Genomic DNA, 22,475 nt, shown 5'->3' on the forward strand with positions numbered 1-22,475 from the left:
AGGAAATTGTCTTTCTTTTGTAAGATACCTTGATGAACTACTTGGATGAGAAAGTGAAATCCAAACACCTGGCTGGTGTTAAGGTAACAAAAGAAAATGCTTAACTACTCTGCACTAGCAGATTTTTTTCTGAAGAATAATTAATAAAAAGGAGAAGCAGAGGAAAGAATAAGAACAGCTGTGAAGATCAATCAAGGCTGAAAGATTTCACAGAGTGCATTTAAATTCCTCAGTGGTGGAGGTGTTCGCCCATTTTCAGCATGGTCACATTTAATGTTCAGATTGATATTGTCTATTGCCAAGGAAAGTTATGACCAACCTAGACAGCATATTGAAAAGCAGAGACATTACTTTGCCAACAAAGGTCCATCTAGTCAAGGCTATGGTTTTTCCAGTGGTCATGTATGGATGTGAGAGCTAGACTGTGAAGAAAGCTGAGCGCTGAAGAATTGATGCTTTTGAACTGTGGTGTTGGAGAAGACTCTTGAGAGTCCCTTAGACTGCAAGGAGGTCCAACCAGTCCATTCTGAAGGAGATCAGCCCTGGGATTTCTTTGGAAGGAATGATGCTAAAGCTGAAACTCCAGTACTTTGGCCACCTCATGTGAAGAGTTGACTGATTGGAAAAGACCCTGATGCTGGCAGGGACTGGGGGGCAGGAGGAGAAGGGAACAACAGAGGATGAGATGGCTGGATGGCATCACGGACTCGATGGACATGAGTTTGGGTAAACTCCGGGAGTTGGTGATGGACAGGGAGGCCTGGTGTGCTGCAATTCATGGGGCTGCAAAGAGTCTGACATGACTGAGTGACTGAACTGAACTGCTATAATGCAAACCCACGCCTTATCTACATTCCACCCTCCTGTCTTCCATACCTATGCATCCTTTGTTTGCATGTGAATTTTTATAGAGATGGTGCTATGGGCTGAGTTCACATCTACTTATTACGGTATGGAATTAATTTCAAGCAGCAAGAACCAAATGTAGCGGTAGGCATGACCTCTTGGTCTAACCTTTTAAATTCTACATAGTGTAAAATAGGGATTAAAGACCATTTTATTAGAATCCATAGAGCCCTGCCTCACATGTGCAAATGCAATGACTTTGACTCAGATATAGCCTCTCTTCTGCCTACAAATTCATTTGTTTGCAAACATATTAAGCATTTCTATATTTGATTCAAGTCCTCATGGATATATAAATCTAACTTGAATCTAAAAGCAACACTCAAAACACATTGCTCACAAAGGCTTTTGAGGTCTTCAGGTATAACGTACTAGAGAAGAAAGTGGGATGAGCACAGCAGTTGAACTAATACCCTCAGTGGCTCCATGAAATTGGAGCCAAGATATATTAGAATTGAGATTTCATTTTAAAAACAGACTTTTTTTTTGCTTTCCTAAAAGATTCATGCTCGCTTTCCTTTAAATAACAAATTTATCTAATGCATTTAAAATATAAGATTTCATTTTGCACAATTGATTTGCAAGTAACTTTTTAAGAATCCATCTATTGACTAAGGAGAGGTATATCTGTTATGCAAAGTACTATACTTAAGTACGTTAAGAGTAATCCCAGTCCATTATTTCTTAGCCCATCAAGTGGGTATTTATGTTTGTTTTGTTTTATAGCTCCCCCACACACACCCGGCTTTGATTTACATTTACGAGACAATCGAGATGATGTGAAATGGTTTTTATTTTTATGAGCAAAAGGAACCGCACCAACCACAAGCAGCAGAACACTGCCATGACTAAGTTATGTAGGTCTCCCCAGTGGAATGAAAATTAAAAGGGCATTTTGTCCCTATTTCCATATCTTATGGTGAAGTCATGCCCTAAGGATGTCTACCGGACTGCTGCTGCTGCTGCTGCTGCTGCTGCTAAGTCGCTTCAGTCGTGTCCGACTCTGTGCCACCCTATAAACAGCAGCCCACCAGGCTCCCCCATCCCTGGGATTCTCCAGGCAAGAACACTGGAGTGGGTTGCCATTTCCTTCTCCAATGCATGAAAGTGAAAAGTGAAAGTGAAGTCGCTCAGTCATGTCTGACTCTTTGCTGACCCCATGGACTGCAGCCCACAAGGCTCCTTCATCCATGGGATTTTCCAGGCAAGAGTACTGGAGTGGGGTGCCATTCAGTCTACTGGACAACTCAATTACAAATACAAACTTGTGTTTGCCCCTACAGTTGTTACCAACCTAACTCAAAACCAATTTGAATGTATTAAACTTCAGTCAAGCTTTGGAGGGTTTTTTCATGGTTATACCCTAGCAACTGACAAAAGAATCAGTCGAAATAATAAAGAATGGTTCAATTCACCTCTTTTCATGACTCCATGAGAATATATCATGAGTGTTGAGTTGGGATTTAGATGTGCCCACCCTTTCAGTGCAGGAGACATGGACTCGATCCCTGGGTCAGAAAACTCCCCGGGAGAAGGAAGCGGCAGCCCACTCCAATACTCTTGCCTGGAGAATCCCATGGACAGAGGAGCCTGTTGGGCTATACAGTCCATGGGGTCACAAAGAGTTAGACATGACTAAGGAAATAACACCCAGTACAACCCTTCCTAAAATAAAAGTAAAGTTCAAGACTACATCACACTAGCTTCCAGTTATCCAAAAACTATCTATGCACATATTCAATCAATGAATTAAATATAACCCTATTACTGGTGCTACCCTACCTTGCCTGCCTGCACACACACACACCACCTCTGTTACACCTGAGTATATAAACTGGCAGTCTTTGAGCCAAACCTAGCCCACAAATGAGCTTCCTTTGGTTTGTATGTCAGTAACCATACTGTTATAAAAGCCTGGGAATTAACATTTGAAAATGAGTACATGTCACATAGAAAATCATATCTCTAGCTCTCTTAAGACATATGTTTCACATGGCAACAATCAACTAGAGCTGAGATGCAAGGTCCCCTACAAACCCCCTTGGCTTTGCCACTGTCCCTACCATACCTCAAAACATGTCAAGTCCACATGGCACACTTAGCTTGCTGGCCTCTATAAACATTTGGGTTTGCAACTTCTATGCCCCAATGTTTCCCTGCTTTCTACTGTACAATGAAATCAAGTTCTCCTTGAATTCACTAAAAGCTATGCTGCTTCAATTAGTGAGCCTCAGGAAATGTGAGTTCATGTCTTCACTTTCTGCACTTTGAAAAATCCAAAACTTTATCCCTATATGTAACTTTTGGCTCAGTGGTAAAGAACCGGCCTGCCAAGCAGGAGATGTGAGTTTGATCCCTGGGTTGGGCAGATTCCCTGGAGGAGGAAATGGCAACCTAATCCAGTATTCTAGCCTGGAGAATTCCATGGACAGAGGAGCCTTGTGGGCTACAGTTCATGGAGTCACAAAGAGTCAGACAGGACTTAATGATTAAACAGCAACAAATAATTTTAAGTCTTAAAAACACAGGTGTGTGACTCTTAATGATTCTAACCATAAACTTATTTAGGTATCTTTTTTTCCAGCAACGTGTTTTCATCTACCTAAATTGTTTTAATCCAACTGATTTAAAAAGTAACATAATTGTTTAAAATGATGTTGTTTTGAAAACTAATATGGAAGTAGAAAAAGAAATCATTGTACTTATAGCTTAGTGTCTAGTTTAAAAAGTATGGGACTTTCGTGTGTGTAAGAAAAGGTTAAAAAAAAGTTGATTGAAAATATGTAAAAGAAAGCCTGTATTAAGAAAAGTGCTAGTTATGTTTGGGAAATGAAGGCTATTGTTTTTAGGAAAAATTCAGTGTAATCAAATATTGGATACTGTCAGGGGATGCTAAGGTGTTGTAACCATATACTTACAGCCAAAAAGCATCTATATTATTGAAATTCCTGTATTTACAATAATAATAGTAATTTTGCTGCTGTGCCTCTGAAATCTATAACCCTTGATCCTCTCTTTTCCCACTGAAGCATTTGTTCTATGATGCATGATTTCCAGAGAGTTCTCCTATTGCTCCTTGGCAAAACATACTGTATTGGAGGATATGGTTTGCATCAAAAAATGTTATTTTTGCTCCAATTAGGGGTTGTAATATTTTATACTGAGCCTTCTCTGGCATATTCAAAGATACCTTATTGAGGAAATTTCATTTTTATGCAACTTTTAATGTTGTTATATACTTAGTAAAATACAACTAAATGACATAGTATTATCTGAGGAGCTCCAAGTCCCCTGGAAGTGATCTCTTTTGTTATCACCAGACACATGGTGAGATGAACCATTATTATCCTATTTCAAATGAGGGAAGTAAGATTCTAAGTTATTTGTTCAGTTCATGTGGCAAATTAATGAAAGAAACATATTCTGTGGAACAAAGACAAATAATATATCTAGTTCTCTGTCTGAATTATCTATAGATCTAAGATTCTATAAATCATTTTTAAATAAATTAGTCTCTGTAGAGGGATACAGTTGTTGGTCCCACAAACTATTGAAAAGAATGAATAAATATTGGCTTGGAATGGAATCTAGCCATGTGAATTTAATCTCTTAATTCTCTCAGAATTTCCAATACTTTGGGGACCTGTTGCAAAGAGCTGACTCATTGGAAAAGACTCTGATATTTGGAAAGATTGAGGATAGGAGGAGAAGCAGGTGACAGAGGATGACTTGGTTGGGTGGTATCATCAACTCAATGGACATGAGTTTGAGCAAACTCTGGGAGACAGTGAAGAACAGGGAAGCCTGCTGTGCTGTAGTCCAGGGAGTCTCAAAGAGTTGGACACAACTTAGCTACTGAACAACAACTCTCAGTTATGTAGTCGGTGTGAGAATCATTCTTCATTAGTTTTGGCAAGACTTAAATTAGATGATATACCTATTAAATCTCTTTGTTATAACAAGCTAACTTAACTCAAGATCAGTAGTTAGAGTAGTTATCTACCTACTGTTCAGTAGTTAGTTATTTTAACTATCTCACTAATTCTTAAATATGAGCATGCATCAGAACAACCCAGGGGGGCTTATTAAAATGCATATTATCAGGCCGCCTCCCCGGAGTGTCTTATTCAGTATATCTGAGGCCTGAGCATTTGTATTACTACCACAGCAAGCAGAGACATTACTTTGCTGACTAAGGTCCTTCTAGTCAAGGCTATGGTTTTTCCTGTGGTCATGTATGGATGTGAGAGTTGGACTGTGAAGAAGGCTGAGGGCCGAAGAATTGATGCTTTTGAACTGTGGTGTTGGAGAAGACTCTTGAGAGTCCCTTGGACTGCAAGGAGGTCCAACCAGTCCATTCTGAAGGAGATCAGCCCTGGGATTTCTTTGGAAGGAACGATGCTAAAGCTGAAACTCCAGTACTTTGGCCACCTTATGTGAAGAGTTGACTCATTGGAAAAGACTCTGATGCTGGGAGGGATTGGGGGCAGGAGGAGAAGGGAAGAACAGAGGATGAGATGGCTGGATGGCATCACGGCCTCGATGGACGTGAGTCTGACTGAACTCCGGGAGATGGTGATGGACAGGGAGGCCTGGCATACTGCGATTCATGGGGTTGCAAAGAGTCGGACATGACTGAGTGACTGAACTGAACTGAACTGAACCACAGCAAAAAGTTCAAAATGAAAACTAGTCAATCTTATTAGGTTTTGCACAGAAAATGAAACCATAAACAAAATGAAAACACAGCCTACAGACTGGGAGAAAACATATGCAAATGATGTACTCAACAAAGGCTTAAAATCCAAAACATAGAAAAAGCTCATGCAGCTCAATAACAAAAAGTCAATCCACCCAATAAAAAATGAGCAGAAAATCTAAATAGACAATTCTCCAAAGAAGACATACAGATGACCATTAGGCATGTGCAAAGATGCTCAACATCATCATTAACTATGAGAGAAATACAAATCAAAACTACGATAAGGTATCGCCTCACACCAGTCAGAATGGTCATCATTAAAAAGTCTATAAATAAAAAAGTGTTGGAGATGGTGTGAAGAAAATGGAACCCTCCTACACTGTGGCTAGGAATATAAATTGGTACAGCCACCTTGGAAAACAGTATGAATGTTCCTTAAAAAACTAAAAATAGAGTTTCCATAAGGTCCTGCAATCCCATTCCTGGGCATATATCTAGACAAAACTCTAATTCAAAAAGATAGATGTACCCCTATATTCATAGCAACACTGTTTACAATAGCTAAGACATGGAAACAACCTAAATAAATATCCATTGACATGAATGGATAAAGATGATGTGATGTGTGTGTGTGTGTGTTTGTGTGTATGTACACATATATATCTATAATGGAATAGTACTCAGTCATAAAAGATGAAATAATGCCAATTACAGCAACGTGGCTGGACCTAGCCATTATCATACAAAGTGAAGTAAGTCAGAAAGAGAAAGACAAATACCATATGATAGCACCTATATGTAGAATCTAAAATATTTCACAAATGAACTTATCTGGGAAACACAGACAGACTCACAGACATAGAGAACATATTTATGGTTGGCAAGGTTGGAGGGTGGATGGTGATAGGGAGGGATGAATTGGGAGTTTGGGATTAGCAGATACATACTATTATATATAAAATATATAAAAGTGAAGTCCTACTATATAGTAAGAGTACACTGAAGTATATTCAATAACCATTGTAATAAACATTTAGAAAATAATATGAAAAATAATATATAAATATATAATATGTATAACTGAATCACTTTGCTCTACAAAAGAAATTAAAACAATGTTTTAAATTATACTTCAATAAATTTTTTTAAAAGAATTTTAATTTCTAACAAGTTTCCAAATGATGCTAATACATCAAGGTCACTCACTTTGAGAACCACTGCTTTAACACTGTAGCTAAATCACACTAAATATAATGCTTGAGACATAGGCCCCGAAAAAGGCATCATTATTTCACTGTTTATTGAAATTCAATGGACAAATACCAAATTACTTACAGGTCTTCAAAAGAAATTCTAATAAAAGTAAGAATAAAATAGCAATATTAGATGTACTGTAACTCCTATTTTCTTCAGTAAATCATTGATTTGGCTGAATAATTTTATTACCTGTCCAAAGCAATATGCTGACTTCACCACTATTTTCTAATTCTGTTTCTATAGGTAATTCTGTGATGACCAATTCTGGTGATTCAATGGAACTCATACAAGATAGGCCTATCTATTTTATTAAACATAGTTCCTTGATATGGGCATTTGGTTGCTTTTACATTCTATGAGTACATGAATAACTCTGGCATTCAGAAGTGATAGTATTCTCTGCTCCGAGATCAAATCAGAAAGCTGTGCACATTCAAATAAGTTTAAAAGAAAGAAGACCTATCTGTCTCAAGTTCAAATAAAGCATGACTAAGGCAGTGGAGGAATTATTTAACAACAGATCATCCTGGTAAAAATACTACTTCTGTAGCCAGGCCAAGGTGAGGATCGGGTTAGGTTATCTGCAATTCAAGTGCCAGATGTGTGTGTGCCTGCCTGTGGGTGGGTGTGCATGTACGTGAACTCCCTTCTAGACACTAAACACTCCCAGCCATGACTCCACAGAGAGTTCTCCTTACACAGAGCAATGTTAAGTAATGTTGCGCTCTGGGTAATGTTGTGCCCTCTTCATTCTTTCCCTCTCTTCTTTTGACACTCTGTCGAGCTAGCTACTGTTTTTCTCCAACCCACTAACTTTTCAATAAGTTTCCTGTCGTGCATTGGGATAGCAGTGTTCATGGAAAATTGCCTTGCCTGGGTGATGTGAGCCAACTCCCTCCCACCTTTCTAAAAAATAATTTAGAGACAAGTGCTTACAGTGCAAGAATTTACTCCAGAAGACTCCAAACCATTTGCTGACATTCTACAGTTTAATCCCAGCTTCAGTTTCATAACTGGCGCTCAAAGCAGAAGAGATGCTCAGAGATGCGTTCTTGAAAAGACACTTTGAGCCATTCACTTGAGGATTTAAAAAACATAAACCAATGTACTCAAATTGCCTGGAAATTATATGGAGCACTAGTACAGTTTGCTCTATAAAGAATCTGGGATATGAGAGCCAAGAGCAGTTCAATAACTAGTTGTGAAGGTAACAAATAGTGAAATCAACATTTTCACAGGAGCCTATTATTGCTAAGAAAACCTGGAAAGTTCAACTATTTCATTTTCCAGCCTCCACACAGGACTCTCTAAAAAAGTATCAGTTTTGGAAAATACCTATTTTGGCCCCCATGTCAAGTTTTCTGATTGATGGTGCTTCAGCAAAATGACAATAAACTTAGCTAGCACATATACACTGTTTTTAAAACTGTGTTGTTGTTGAATCACTAAGTCAACTATTTGTGACCACATGGACTGTAGCCTGCCAGGCTCCTCTGTCCATGGGATTTCTCAGGCAAGAGCACTGGAGTGGGTTGCCATTTCCTTCTCCAGAAGATCTTCCTGACCCAGGGATTGAACCCGCATCTCCTGCATTGCATGTGGATTCTTTACCACTGAGCCACCAGGGAAGTCCACTTTAAGAATTTTACATGCATTAATTCATTAAAGCCACATAACAGGCCTGTGACTTAAGTTTTATTATCATCCCCACTTTTCCATTTCAGGAAGCTGAGACGCCCAAGGATCAGTAACTTGCTCAAGGTCACATAGTTTGTAAGTGACAGAGCCAGGATCTGAACACAAGAAATGTGGGTCAAGAGACTCTCACAGTGGAAGCTCCTTTGGACAGTGGAAAAACCATCCCCCCCAAATCCTTCCCAAACTGTCTCATGGAAAAAAATAATGAAATGCATTTACCCTAAGGCTGAACCCCTAGTTGCTTCTTTTTTCTCCACTGGATTGATGGTTAAATTCCATCAATGTGTGGAATTCCCGAGAAGCAGCTAACAGAAACAACCCCAACTATCTAGAAGCGACAATGCTTCAGCCAGGTAACTAGTTAGCCTTTTGAACTCATTTCCTTAAGGCCTAAATTAAGGCAAAGGCTAGAGGTCACCAGACTCCCAGGCCACTGGCCGTCACACCCTCCCTTCTGGGTCGCACAGCCCTGGTGGCGAGGAGAACCGCAACAGCCACCAAGACGGAAAACAATTTTAAATTTATGTTTCACCCACAAAAACTCCATCTTCCTCAGATAACAGCTCCATTATCTCACCTGAAAACTCAGTCTTGACCTTCGCAAAGATCAGAGTAGTCCTTCCTGATTTTAGAATCTGAGGAAGGGGTTGTGTCAGCAACATAATCGAGAAAAATCGGTGCTGTGTTCCATCACGCGTGCCTCCGAGATCATCTGCGGAGTTCAGGGTACCCAAACAGACATAAAGCTGCCCTCAGGCCTTGCCTTTGACACTAGGAACCATCAGAGGAATCACTTTTACTCAGACACTTATTCCACACATTTATTGAAATCCCAGGCCAGGCTAATGCTAAGACAGTTAAGAGCTAACATCTACTCACGAAGACATTCCAAGTTTATTCCTCTCTATGCCTTGCTGTCTTCCAACCAGAAACAATACTTACCCTCAAGTCCTTCCCAAAGATGGCATGCGGATATTTAGGAGAGGAAAAATGCAGGAAGGAAAGTTTGTGCAAAGCCCCAATCCTTAGAAATGCAAATGTCGCTGCCACAGTCCATAACACACACACACACACACACACACACACACACACACACACACAGTCTCTCTCTCCACCCCAACCAGCATCGCTCCCTTCCAAGGAGCCGGCCAAGACACAGACTCAGCAGGAGTACTGGTGTCTCCAGCTAATGGCCCACTTTAATTCCTCTCTTCCCTGAACACTTTTAAACTTTTTTTCTGGAGTCAACCCAAGCTGGGCAGAATTTCCAGATCCGTGGAGGTGCAGCATGCAAGCAGCCCATTTCCTGACAACGCTGCAAAGCTTCAGGGAACACATTTTGTTATTTCCACATTTATGAGTCCAGTTGAAGCCTTGAGCCTGACTCCTGACCAGGCCGCTCCCACCTGGGAGTCCTGTAGGGATTGGGGATGGGGGGAGGGGGGAGAACAGTGCTAACAAAGGAAGGGGCATGCGCTGAAGAATTAATAAAAAGAAAGCTTCCAATGGCTGCTTAGACAGAAACACTGGCATCCGAGGGGGTCTCTAAAAGGGACTGAGGTGTGAAGACCATTTTCCGAGCCCTGTTCAAGGCTCTTCCCATGATAATGTTCTGGCATTAGTGCAAAGAAAGCAAACTTGTGAGAAATGTGTTTCATTCTCTAAATGAACTCTTTCTCTTTTAAAGCAATCTAAAAGAAGCAAATGGACTCCACAGTATTTCAACAATAATAAAACTGCTCAGCACTTAATATATACACAATATTGTGCTAGGCCCTGGTGGATGGTATAAATAAAAAAGTAACTAGGGAAATTATTTTTTAATAGCTGTAAGGTGTCAGACAATGTGTTAGCCACCAGAAATGCCAAGACAGATAAGACATGGCTCCTGCCATTTGAGGAACTTTTAACCTGGTTTTAGAGAAATCATAGGGAAAAGAAAGCTGGCTATATTGACTGATGGTATTTAAGAAGCAGAAGCCCTTAGATCTACTCTTGTTTTTTTCTGTTTTCTTAAGCTGTATTGTTAACTGTCTGAAGTGGCTTGTCAAGAAAAGAAAATGTCTTTTTACATACAGATGGCTAACAGATACATGGAAGAGATAGTCAACATTGCTGTTTATTAGAGAAATGTAAATCAAAAATACAATAAGGTATCATCTAACAATGGTCAGAATGACCATCATCAAAAATTCTCCTAATAATAAATGCTGGGGAGGGTTAGGAGAAAAGAGAACTCTGCTACACTGTTGGTTAGAATGTAAATTGGTGAAGCCGTGAAGACGTTTATGGAGAACACTGGAATTCCTTAAAAATGCTATATGATCTGACTCCTGAGTGTATATCCAGAAAAACTGAAAACTTGAATTCAAAAAGATATATGCGCCCCTACATTCACAGCAGCACTGTTTACAATAGCCAAAACATGGATACAACCTGAGTGTCCACTGGCAAATGAAGAAGCAAAGAAAATGAGGTGTAGATATACAATGGAATATTATTCAGCCATAAAAAATAATAAAATGATGCCATTTGCAGCAACATGGATGGATTACCATACTAAATAATGTCAGACAGACAAAGACAAATATCATATGATACTTATATGTGAAATCTGAAATAGGATATAAATGAACTACTTAGAAAAGAAGCAGACTCCCAGACACAAAAAACAAACTTATGGCTACCAAAGAGGAAGGGGGTTGATAAATTAAGAGTTTGATAGATACACTCTACTATGCATGAAATAGATAAACAACAAGGTCCGACAGTATAGAACAGGGAAATACATACCAGAAACTAACACAATATTGTAAAACAACTATGCTTCAATTTTTTAATTAAATAAATAAATAACATTTTAATTTTCAAATTAAAAAAAGAGTCTTTTGTTGACAAGACGACTAGGAAGGAAGGAGCCACACCATTTCTCAGTTGTAACTAAAATCATTAAAGAGAGGAAAGCAAAATTTTAAAAGGTGAGTCAAAAACAAAAATGGAACTCGCGGTGTACCGCTTCCCATTGAACTTCACCAGGGCAGCACAGCTGGCGCTACCAATACAGCTGACGCTGCCACGTGTTAGTAACACATTTCGAGGTAAAGGAAGACTTTACCTGTCTCTCTAGGTTTCAGCTAACGTGCAGTTTGAGCACGTGACAGGTAAATTCCCCACATTCTAGTTTCAAAGAATTAGAGGCCAGCCACTTCCCTAAGACTTACCAAGAGGCACCACATCAGAGGCAGCCCTGCACATGACACCCCTCTCTCCTTTCACACCAGTCACTATGGAAGGAAGGCTGAGGGCTAAGAGAAGTTGAATTTCTGTTTAAGGGTAGCACTGGCAAACATAGGTTAATTCCTCCTGCCTCATTACAAAAATGTTGTACACTACTTCTTCCTAGTTGGAGAGGAACGCTTTGGCAGAAGCTGTCAGGCAGTGCATTGTAGGAGATAAAATCTGATTAGATGTAGAGGAAGACAGGCTGGAATCAAAGCTCCCAAATCAGGGAACCTGGAGTGGGAAGCTTCTGCAAGTCCTTGGAAAAGGCACATACTTCACCCACCAGTGCACAAGCACTTGGATATCTGTAGCAAAGAGTCCATGGATGGAATCTGATCAACCAGCCTCACCAAGCAGATGGCAATGTCTGCCTTCCTATCCCACCTCCACACTCTGACAACAGATGGGCAGAACAGAAGAGAGGAAGAGGTTGGGTGGTCTTATAATTTGAGATGGAAGGAAGTTGGTATTAATAGGCACAAACTGTTAAATAGGTACAAACTGAAACTAGTCCTGGACAACCAAGATGTATGATCACCTTGGTAGGCATGGAGGGTGTAAAAGAGCAACTCTGGCATCCCTTCATCTCCTTCCATCCTCATTATAACTATATCCACTCGACCATAAATCAACCCACTTATTCTGGAGTGGGGGAGGAGGGGAGGAGAGGAAATGTTTCAAAGCAAGTTTGAGACTAAAGTTTAAAAGTAAATAAATGTCAGGATGAGATTTCCCAAATGACAAAAGAACCTGAAATTGGTAGGATCTGTTCAAGATGGCATTAAGAGAGATGCTGCCTTTAGAAAGTACAATCTTTTCAACACAACACAGTTGGAAAACTAGGGGGGAAAAAATCACCTTTAGATTTATACCAAGAAGTGGAGACTTAGGTAAAGTGGTTTCAAACGCATGCCAAAGCACAAAAACCCTTATTGGCCAAGCAGGCCTGTAAATGTATTCTAAGGAATAGAGAATGCACACTGATAAATATAATGATACCATTTAAATGAAAAGCAAACAGCATCAGGTGAAAACATATTTCCCTAAAAATGAGCAAGATAGTGTGGAGGTTCCTTAAGGAACTAAAATTATAGCTACCATATGATCTAGCAATTCCACTCCTGGGCGTATATCCAGAAAAAAACGTTCAAAAGGACACATGCTCCCCAATGTTCACTGCAGTGCTGTTTGCAATAGCCAAGACGTAGAAGTAATTTAAATATCCATCAACAGAGGAATGGATAAAGATGTGGTATAAATATATAAGCTGCTGCTGCTGCTAAGTTGCTTCAGTCATGTCCAACTCTGTGCAACCCCATGGACAGCAGCCAACCAGGCTCCCCTGTCCCTGCAATTCTCCAGGCATGAACACTGGAGTGGGTCGCCATTTCCTTCTCCAATGCGTGAAAGTGAAAAGTGAAAATGAAGTCGCTCAGTCATGTCTGACTCTTAGCGACCCCATGGACTACAGCCCACCAGGCTCCACTGTCCATAGGATTTTCCAGGCAAGAGTACTGGAGTGGGGTGCCATTGCCTTCTCATATATATATATATATATATATATATATATATATATATGGACCCAGACATTTAAAAAAATGAAATGATGCCTTTTACAGCAACATGAATGGACTTGGAGATTATCATATTGAGTGAAGTAAGTCAGACAAAGAGAAATATCTTATGATATCAGTTATATGTGGAATCTAAAAAATAATGATGCAAATGAATTTATTTACAAAACACAGACTCACGCACTTAGAAAAGGATCTTATGGTTACAAGGAGGGAGGGATGGGGGGGGAAGATTAGATTGGGAGTTTCATATTGACATGTACACACTGTTATATCTAAAACAGATAACCAACAGGACCTACTGTATAGCACAGGGCATGGCGGACTGTTCAATATTCCATAATAATCTAAATGGGAAAAGAATTTGATAAAGAATGTAGACATGTATATGTATAATGGAATCATATTGCTGAATACATGAAACTAACACAAAATTGTTAGTAAACTATGCTCTAATATAAGAAGGTGGGGGGAGATCTATCCTGTTGGGGACTTTCATATATATGTAACAACATACTACTAAATATAATATATATATGGAATAATATACTAGCAAATACCAAAAAACAAACAAACCATGAGCAAGAGGTAAACATGCAAAACACCCGGTAAAAGTGCACAAGTCAGCAAACAGGGTTCAAAATCTCTCATTCATTTCTCACTTGGGGATCCTGCATGAGATAGTTAACCCCTCCGAGTTTCCATTTCCACATCTGCAAAAAGACAATCATGTAACTGTCTCAGAGAGCCGTGAATTTATATAAAGGCGCTGACAACAATAGCTAGTTGTGTTGTGGTCAACAAAGGCTTGGCTTTGGCTTCCCCCTCCTCTGGTTTCTCATAATAACACCCCAGAGTTCCTTGGAGAGAGAATGAGATAATGTACTAAAAGTACCGAGTACAGGGCTTAGCACAATAACCATAGATTTTCTTCTTCCATACTTAAATTGCTGAGCCACCGTGCAGCTGGACTCTTAACAGCACCTAAACTCTGTGTTCTTTCTTACCTATTCTGTGTGTTCTAAGATCTCTGAACCAGTGAATCATCTGATATAAGATCTCTGAACCAAACTCGTGAATGTGTGTATAGACTTTGGGGCAGAAGGAGAAAAAAAGTTGCAGGTCCTAACTTTCTCCATGCTCACCCCTGTCCTAAACTTAGAAAAGAAAACAGGTGAAAAGTATTTAGGCTCAGGCATGGAAAGGATCAACTCTCACAGGGTTCAAGAAAAAGGAAATTAATATATGCTTTCTTCTTTCAACCTAATCTCAGGAAAAGGCAAAACTGGTTCAAAATAGAGTCAATTTTAGTGTGTAAAGGTAAAATAAGACCAAACAAACGAAGATGCAACATTCAACTAGAGAACTGTGTGGAAAGGAGGTAAATTTACCTTCTTGATTTTGGATGTGGATTTGGGGGTTTACAGGCGAGTGGTACATAAATGAGTCTGAACTTCTCTCTTGCATCCACGTGGGCATCCTTTGGCTATTCCCCAGTAGAATACATTTGATACTGAATTCAATTAAACACATTTGATACTGTATTTGAGCAGTGGCCAGTCATCTAGTTATGGTGACAAAGGCCAGACTCTCTAAGAGATGTTTCACAAACTTTGGGTCATTCCAGTATATACCTTCCTCTGGAACGCAGCACAGAGGAAATTGATTCTATCGTGGTAGGACTCAAAGCAGAAGCAATTCCTGAAACAAAGACCATGGGCTGGTTATAACATTAAATGGTGACAAAGCTTAGATTCATATATAAACGTTTTATGAGAAAAATACTTTCCAAATCACATATTCACTCTAATTTTAAGGGTGTCATGTGTATTACCTGGTTTAAGTATGGTATTATAGTCAATGTCGGATGACCCAAATTGGGAGATACCATCTGTACCTGCATGTGTTTGCGCATCTATAATGGGAGTGGAGGATAGTGATAAGTCATTATAAGGTGTTCAAATGGCAACCCACTCCAGTGTTCTTGCCTGGAGAATCCCAGGGACAGGGGAGCCTGGTGGGCTGCCGTCTATGGGATCGCACAGAGTCGGACACAACTGAAGCGACTTAGCAGCAGCAGCAGCAGGCAATCCTTACTGGGCCTTCAGTAATTCTCATTTTGATGATGATACGATCCATTGGGAAGGTTGACCAAAGTGTGAGGATCTTTTTGTCATCAAAACTGAAACTGGGAGTTTGAACTGTCATTTAGTAGGTCAGGGCCAAGAAGGCTAAAAGTTAGACAACGCATAGATCTACCTCAAAGGCAAGAGAGTTAAAGGAGAAAAAGAAGACTTCTTAAGTATTTGCTCAAATACCGATAATACACCAGATGCTAGAGTAGGATGTTTATATATATAATTTTAATAATCTAATTAAATCTTAAATTTTTTTCTTTAATTTTTTAAAAATTGAAATATAATTGATTTACAATGTTGTGTTAGTTTCAGGTATACAGAAAAGTGATTTAGTTATATATAAAAATTTCAATTACTTCCATTACAGGTTATGACAAGGCATTGAATAGTTCTGGGAGCTGTATAGTAAATCTCTGTTGCTTGTATAGTAATTTATAACTGTTAATTTAATCTCTAAACAACCTATGACTCGTCTATCAAACATGCCAGTTGATCCCTCACTAAGATACTTTTCTGAGCTTTCATTAGTTTCTATCTCCAGACTCTTACAAATGGATCCGAAAAAATGGGTGGCTGAAATTGACTAAGAAAGGATTCAAAACCCCCATTGAGATTTTTTTTTTTAACATGAAATAATCTGATCTTACCAGTGGAGGTGATGGAATTCCAGTTGAGATATCTCAAATCCTGAAAGATGACACTGTGAAAGTGCTGCTCTCAATATGACAACAAATTTGGAAAACTCAGCAGTGGCCACTCCAAGAGGAGCTATCCTGCATCCGAGGTCAGGGGCGGCCAGGAGGAGCCACCCCAAGTTCCAAGCCAGGGGCAGCGGCCAGGAGGAGCAACCCCATGCCCGAGGCCAGGGGTGGTGGCCAGGAGGAGCAACCCCACATCCAAGGAGTGGTGGCTGTGTGGGCGCAGGAGGGCCTAGAGGAGCTATCCCATGTTGAAGGTCAGGAAGGCGACGGTAAGGAGATACCCTTCGTCCAAGGTAAGGAGCAGCCATGAAGAGATACCCCACGCCCAAGGTAAGAGAAACCCAAGTAAGATGGTAGGTGTTGCAAGAGGGCATCAGAGGGCAGACACACTGAAACCATAATCACAGAAAACTACACAATCTAATCACATTAGGATCACAGCCCTGTCTAACTCAGTGAAACTAAGCCATGCCCACGGGGCAACCCAAGACGGGTGGGTCATGATGGAGAGGTCTGACAGAATGTGGTCCACTGGAGAAGGGAATGGCAAACCACTACAGTATTCTTGCCTTGAGAACCCCATGAACAGTATGAAAAGGCAAAATGATAGGATACTGAAAGAAAAACTCCCCAGGTCAGTAGGTGCCCAATATGTTACTGGAGATCAGTGGAGAAATAACTCCAGAAAGAATGAAGGGATGGAGCCAAAGCAGAAACAATACCCAGCTGCGGATGTGACTGGTGATAGAAGCAAGGTCCGATGCTGTAAAGAGCAATATTACATAGGAACCTGGAATGTCAGGTCCATGAATCAAGGCAAATTGGAAGTGGTCAAACAGGAGATAGCAAGAGTGAACATCAACATTCTAGGAATCAGCAAACTAAAATGGACTGGAATGGGTGAATTTAACTCAGATGACCATTACATCTACTACTGCGGGCAGGAATCCCTCAGAAGAAATGAAGTAGCCATCATGGTCAACAAAAGAGTCTGAAATGCAGTGCTAGGATGCAATCTCAAAAACAACAGAATGATCTCTGTTCGTTTCCAAGGTAAACCATTCAATATCACAGTAATCCACATCTATGCCCCAACCAGTAATGCTGAGGAAGCTGAAGTTGAACAGTTCTATGAAGACCTACAAGACCTTTTAGAACTAACACCTCAAAAAGATGTCCTTTTCATTATAGGGGACTGGAATGCAAAAGTAGGAAGTCAAGAAACACCTGGAGTAACAGGCAAATTTGGCCTTGGAATGCGGAATGAAGCAGGGCAAAGACTAATAGAGTTTTGCCAAGAAAATGCACTGGTCATAGCAAACACCCTCTTCCAACAACACAAGAGAAGACTCTACACATGGACATCACCAGATGGTCAACACCAAAATCAGATTGATTATATTCTTTGCATCCAAAGATGGAGAAGCCCTATACAGTCAACAAAAACTAGACCAGGAGTTGACTGTGGCTCAGATCATGAACTCCTTATTGCCAAATTCAGACTTAAATTGAAGAAAGTAGGGAAAACTGATAGACCATTCAGGTATGACCAAAATCAATCCCTTATGATTATACTGTGGAAGGGAGAAATAGATTTAAGGGCCTAGATCTGATAGATAGAGTACCTGATGAACTATGGAATGAGATTAGTGACATTGTACAGGAGAGAGGGATCAAGACCATCCCCATGGAAAAGAAATGCAAAAAAGCAAAATGGCTGTCTGGGGAGGCCTTGCAAATAGCTGTGAAAAGAAGAGAGGTGAAAAACAAAGGAGAAAAGGAAAGATATAAGCATCTGAACGCAGAGTTCCAAAGAATAGCAAGAAGAGATAAGAAAGCCTTCTTCAGCAATCAATGCAAAGAAATAGAGGAAAAGAACAGAATGGGAAAGACTAGAGATATCTTCAAGAAAATTAGAGATACCAAGGGAACATTTCATGCAAAGATGGGCTCGATAAAGGACAGAAATAGTATGGACCTAACAGAAGCAGAAGATATTAAGGAGAGGTGGCAAGAATACATGGAAGAACTGTACAAAAAAGATCTTCATGACCCAGATAATCATCATGGTGTGATCGCTCATCTAGAGCTAGACATCCTGGAATGTGAAGTAAAGTGTGCCTTAGAAAGCATCACTATGAACAAAGCTAGTGGAGGTTATGGAATTCCAGTGGAGCTATTTCACATCCTGAAAAAGTGCTGCACTCTATATGCCAGCAAATTTGGGAAACTCAGCAGTGGCCACAGGACTGGAAAAGGTCAGTTTTCATTCCAATCCCGAAGAAAGGCAATGCAAAGAATGCTCAAACTACCACACAATTGCACTCATTTCACACGCTAGTAAAGTAATGCTCAAAATTCTCGAAGCCAGGCTTCAGCAATACGTGAACCGTGAACTTCCAGATGTTCAAGCTGGTTTTAGAAAAGACAAAGGAACCAGAGATCAAATTGCCAACATCAACTGGATCATGGAAAAAGCAAGAGAGTTCCAGAAAAACATCTATTTCTGCTTTATTGACTATGCCAAAGCCTTTGACTGTGTGGATCACAATACACTGTGGAAAACTCTTAAAGAGATGGGAATACCAGACCACCTGACCTGCCTCTTGAGAAGTCTGTATGCAGGTCAGGAAGCAACAGTTAGAACTGGATGTGGAACAGACTGGTTCCAAATAGGAAAAGGAGTACGTCAAGGCTGTATATTGTCACCCTGCTTATTTAACTTCTATGCAGAGTACATCATGAGAAACGCTGGACTGGAAGAAACACAAGCTGGAATCAAGATTGCCGGGAGAAATATCACTAACCTCAGATATGCAGATGACACCACCCATATGGCAGAAAGTGAAGAGGAACTAAATAGCCTCTTGATGAAAGTGAAAGTGGAGAGTGAAAAAGTTGGCTTAAAGCTCAACATTCAGAAAACTAAGATCATGGCATCCAGTCTCATCACTTCATGGCAAATAGATGGGGAAACAGTGGAAACAGTGGCTGACTTTATTTTCCTGGGCTCCAAAATCACTGCAGATGGTGATTGCATCCATGAAATTAAAAGACACTTACTCCTTGGAAGGAAAGTTATGACCAACCTAGACAGCATATTAAAAAGCAGAGATATTACTTTGCCAACAAAGGTCCGTCTAGTCAAGGCTATGGTTTTTCCAGTGGTCATGTATGGATGTGAGAGTTGGACTATAAAGAAATCTGAGTGCAGAAGAATTTATGCTTTTGAACTGTGGTGTTGGAGAAGACTCTTGAGAATCCCTTGGATACAAGGAGAGCCAACCAGTCCATCCTATACAAGATCAGTCCTGGGTGTTCATTGGTAGGACTGATGCTGAAGCTGAAACTCCAATACATTGGCCACCTCATGTGAAAAGCTGACTCATTTGAAAAGACCCCGATACTGGGAAAGATTGAAATCAGGAGGAGAAGGGGACAGCAGAGGATGAGATGGTTGTATGGCATCACTGACTCGATGGACATGTGTTTGGGTGGACTCCAGGTGTTGTTGATGGACAGGGAGGCCTGGCATGCTGTGGTTTATGGGGTCACAAAGAGTCGGACACGACTCAGTGACTGAACTGAAGTCAAGTGAACTGATCTCACCAACATGTCATAAAACAAAAAACACCTAAACATTAAACAAGGAAGAATAACATTATCTCAGAATAAAACATGGTCAGTATTGAATATGTTTAGCTGTGAAAAGCTCACTGGCTCATCACAGTTTTTCTCGCTCCACCACAGAGCACTGACAACCTCATCAAGGTCTACGTCCCAGCTCTGGATCAACATTTGTGATGCTGACCCAAACATCTTGGGGAATTTGATCTTAGCCAGACCACTGCTTAAAGGATGGGGTAAAAACTCAAAGACTAATTCATGGTCCAGAGAGAGCAGAAAGGTCCCAAACCAGTGACCCTGAGTAAAAGAAAGGGGGTTGAGTGGGATGGACAAAGGGGAGAGAACAAGCAGCTATCTTTGGAGAAGGACTATCTAGATTTCCTGGAGCTTTCCTCTGCTTCTTAGTAGGATTATTATAATCAGAAACCTATACTCTGAAAAATTCACTCTTTAAGAGTACTCTTTTCTTCTTTCTATAATTTGGCAAAAGCTTAAAAGCTTTTCTCTGACTCACAGAGTTTGTGATATCCATGGGTCTTTCCTTCTTTCTTTCAGCCCTTTTGTTGCTCTTTCTTCCCCCTCTCCAACATAATAGCAACATTTTCTCGGCCATTTTGTAGTTGTCTTCTAACTTACTAGAAGCTCCTTAAAACCAGTTCTGCAGTTTAGTTATAACAATCAGGCAAAGCTACCAGCAGGAGAGGTAGAATATACCTGAAGCAGAATGAAAAATCCACAGGATTTGGAGCAGGTGGGTGAAATCTGCTTTTGTTTTTTTTGTTTGTTTGTTTGTTTGTTTGTTTTTGGTTTTTTTTCTATTTCATTTTTTTTTAGTTTTTTATTTTTTAAATTTTAAAATCTTTAATTCTTACATGCGTTCCCAAACATGAACCCCCCTCCCACCTCCCTCCCCATAACATCTCTCTGGGTCATCCCCATGCACCAGCCCCAAGCATGCTGCATCCTGCGTCAGACATAGACTGGCGATTCAATTCTTACATGATAGTATACATGAAATCTGCTTTTGAATCTCACGTAAGAGTGCTTCTTGGAAACACTGCTTAACTTCTTTGAGCTTCAGCTTCCTTATCTGCTAGATGTGTTTGCTGCTGCTGCTGCTGCTGCTGCTGCTGCTGCTGCTGCTGCTAAGTCTCTTCAGTCGTGTCCAACTCTGTGCGACCCCATAGACGGCAGCCCACCAGGCTCCCCCATCCCTGGGATTCTCCAGGCAAGAACACTGGAGTGGGTTGCCATTTCCTTCTCCAATGCATGAAAGTGAAAAGTGAAAGTGAAGTCGCTCAGTCGTGTCCAACCCTCAGCGACCTCATGGACTGCAGCCTTCCAGGCTCCTCTGGCCACGGAATTTTCCAGGCAAGAGTACTGGAGTGGGGTGCCTTTGCCTTCTCTGGCTAGATGTGTTTAGCCCTACCTAACTCACTGGGATGAAGCTTAAATAAGTTTATGTAGATCTAGCAGAAATTGCAATCAAGAAAAGCTAGTTTTTCCATCTCCCATTCTCCTTCTTTACCAATTTTTCAGAAATGTTCTGCCAGTTGCCTGTTTTGTAGGTCTTTCTAGTCTTTTAATTTATTCATTTCCTGTCATTATAAGCTCACTGTGATGGAAGATAGGCAGGCTTCAGCCAAGAGATTCAACTAAAACCCATTGGTTTGCATAAATATTGATAATTCTCAAGCACTGCTGACAACTCCCAACTTGTCTCTTCTTGTCTCTCTTGTCTCTCAGATATTCTCCCAGACAAAGAGGCCTCAGCTTCACACCAGCATCCTAAATAAGCAACCATCCAGGGCTCAGCTACCTGAAAGGAAGACTGAGAGGATTCAGTATGATTTTACATGGATTAATGTGATTTGGGGGAGGGAGGTTCAAAGATTTTGGGGGGGGAGTGTTTTTGTTTGTTTGATATCAGATAAAACCTCGTTTTAAAAAAGTACCCAGCATTTCCCTGGTGGCTCAGTGGTAAAGAATCCACCTGCCAATACAGGAAGCATAGGTTCTATACCTGATCCAGAAAGATCCCACATGCCGCAGAGCAGCTTAGCCCTATGTACCACAACTATTGAGCCTGTCCTCTGGAGCCCAAGAATCATGACTGAGCCCACATGCCACAGCTGCTAGAACCCATGCTCTGCACCAAGAGAAGCCATGGAAATGAGATGCTCACTCACCACTACTAGTGAGTAGACCCTGCTCTTTGCAACTACAGAGAGCCCACACACAGCATGAAGATCCAGCACAGTCAGAAATAAAGAAATAAAATTAAAATAAAAAAGAAAAGAAGTACCTATTAATTCAACATAAGAACTATTTGTTTTCTTTCTGCCTATATTTCTCCTAATGAGAAACAGTAAATCAATACACAGTTCTTATAGAGAGGCAAAAAAATTTGGCAGTTAGCCAGTCAGTGTGGGTTTTAATTCCAGCTCTGCCACTTACTATGTGACTGTGCCTCAGTGTGCTCACCTGTATAATAGAGTAATAATATTTACCATATGGAGTCACTATAAGAAATCAAAATTCAATAATGTAAAGTGTTTAGGACAATGTCAGGTTCAAGAAGATAGGTGGT

General features: G+C 40.4%; 1 pseudogene; it reads left to right on the forward strand.

Moving 5' to 3' along the window:
• Positions 1 to 5,839: 5,839 nt before the first annotated feature.
• Positions 5,840 to 17,793, forward strand: LOC132659125 (craniofacial development protein 2-like; annotated as a pseudogene).
• Positions 17,794 to 22,475: the final 4,682 nt, after the last annotated feature.

Source organism: Ovis aries, chromosome 2 (genome assembly GCF_016772045.2).
Source record: "Ovis aries strain OAR_USU_Benz2616 breed Rambouillet chromosome 2, ARS-UI_Ramb_v3.0, whole genome shotgun sequence".
In the NCBI taxonomy this organism is placed as follows: Eukaryota; Metazoa; Chordata; class Mammalia; order Artiodactyla; family Bovidae; genus Ovis; species Ovis aries.